We start from the raw sequence: 2,537 nt of genomic DNA on the forward strand, positions 1-2,537 counted from the left end.
GACTGAGGTGGCAGCAGATCCCACCCAAAGCCTCTTCCCACTGCAGATGGGCAGAGAAGGAAAGCTCTTCTGGTAGAGAGCACTGGGAGAGGAGCTGCTGGCTTCCTGTGCGTGAGTCCTTTGGGTTTGTGTCCAGCACAGTAAAGAGATGCTAGATTTGTTTTTCTAAGTTTCACCAAGGGCTAGCAGTCAATGTCTCCCGTACTTTTAAAGGGATTGATGATCATACAAAGACGATCATCCACTAAAAAGTGAACAAGATGCAATACGATGCAATGAGTCTTGAGATGTTTGGGAATAATAAGAATTTTTCAAATTGAATTTTGCTAGCTTTCTGCAATCCTTTCAGTACTAAATCCTCACCCCTTCGTGCACGAACTATTCTTAGAGGCCTATAGCAGATGGAATGGTATTTTCAGTCACCACAATTGCCACCGTGGAGTGAAATGATCTAATCCCTGCACAGATGAAGAACTGAAGGACCATTATGCTCTAGAGCAGCCTGAAACCAGGGGCCATGTGGCTACCTGTATGCTCCCAGGTTATTGCAAGAGGGGCACAGGTAAAAATCATGTAAATGGGTCTGGGTGGTGGGGAGTATGGCAGGAAACTAGGGAGCTATTGGGACAGATGGGGGGAGGTGGGACACAGGAAAGAAAGAAAAAATGACTGAGAAACTTTCAGAGCATAAGTTCTGCTAAAATTAAGAAACCATCTAAATATGAATACTTATGTGGAAAAATTAGCATGATTACATGTATGTAAAGCAATCGTATCTTTGTAAAAAAAAAACCTGATGCATTCAAATGTTAATAAATTTCTGTCTTCTGAATGTTATCCTGTGTTGTATTTCTCTCACAATAATAGAAAAATTATGTTATAAACTACTCTGGGGTTTATATTGATATTCTGTTAACTCCTCCATTTTAATGAAAAAAATATAAGTGATAAGAAATAAGAAAAAACATAGTCTAAACACTGGGGTTACTTCCAAAAGATGATACCTCCGTTTTGATGTTAATGGGGCAAGAGTATGTATATATATTTTTTTCAGGGAAATATTTTTATACATATCTAAGATTTCCCTACTTTTTCCCTTCTCACTCAGCAGGCAGAAGAGAAATAAAGCACCTGACTGAAAGGCCTTTGAGTAATAATCACTATCAAAGCAGCAAATTATGAATTGCTCAATATGTAGCATTCTTTTTTAATTGAGGAGATACAGAATGATTTCTTAATTATTGTAAACTGCTGCATACTTTATTTGGGAGGGCCTTTTGGCATGAATCCAATCCACTACTGATTAGATACCTGGCAGTACTGTGGGAACTGCTTTATCAACAGTTCTTAGTACTTGTATTTGGCGCCATCTAGTGCATTGTTTATAGATTACAAAGGCATAAAGTACTGGTTCTGTGTCTTCTAGTTCCTCTGGAGTATTCACATGGTCCTGGGTATAATAAATATCCCCATTCTTTTCCCTCACGCCTCAGAGTTTATTATTCCACTGCCTTGGTGCTAAATCACATCAGTTTTCTCATAAACAGTGACCGGCTCCCCTTTACTTCGACACGCTCAGAATTATGGATGCATTACTTCTTAATCACTTAACCACCGTTCAGTAAGGTAAAGATATCTTCCTTTTCAGAGGAGAAAAATGTGCTAGGCCACCTGTATTACCAAGTGCCAAAGACTTGTAACCTGAGCCAGATTCTTGAGCTCTTGGTTTCAACACTACATCAGAAACACTTCCCCAAGGGGGAATTTTGAATTACTCAAGTCTTCAGAAGTGTAAGGAGAACCTCACAACTACCGTTTGCCAGTAAGTCATCAACTGTAGGGTGTTTGGTTTGGGGGGGGAGGGGAGTCACATATGATGGTGCTCCAGCCTACGGAGCATTGCCCCAACCCAAGCCATCAGTTCTGTAGCTTCCTCCTCTTCATGAAAACCTACCTACCTAATCTTTCATTGCATAATAGTCATCATTAAAACCATGAAAGGTTCACATTTGTTTGGTACCTCAGAGAGAAAGTATTTGTGTGTTGGGAAGTGGGCGGGGAGGGAGCACACCCAACAGTGCTCAGGGTGTATCCCTGACTCTGCTCTCTAGTGATCCCTAGTCCAGCTCAGAAGGACCATATGTGGTGATGGGATGAACTAGGATTGACTGCGTGCGGATTAAGTGCTTACCTGCTATCCTATTTCTCCTGCTTTGGCACCTCAGTTTTCAAAAGATGACCCATATTCTTTTCCAGAGAACCTTTTGCACTCATTATCCACTGCACCCTCTAGCTGGGGCAACAAGTTCTTTCCAGGTAGAAGATTGTAACAACTATTATTGATAGCCCCACCCAGGCCTCAGGGCTCATAGCTGGTGGAACCATCCTCTTCCTGGGAACACTGAGCTCTGGCTATGCATATAAAAGGAAATCTTGACCAAGCCAGAGGGGTGCTAAGGTACTGGTCACAATGCATCATGCCGGAAGCTGTGCTTCAAAACCAAAGGGGCTGCCTTAGCTATCAGAACCACATTCAG

This window comes from Sorex fumeus, unplaced genomic scaffold, assembly GCF_029834395.1.
Source record: "Sorex fumeus unplaced genomic scaffold, SorFum_2.1 ptg000037l, whole genome shotgun sequence".
Lineage (NCBI taxonomy): Eukaryota > Metazoa > Chordata > Mammalia > Eulipotyphla > Soricidae > Sorex > Sorex fumeus.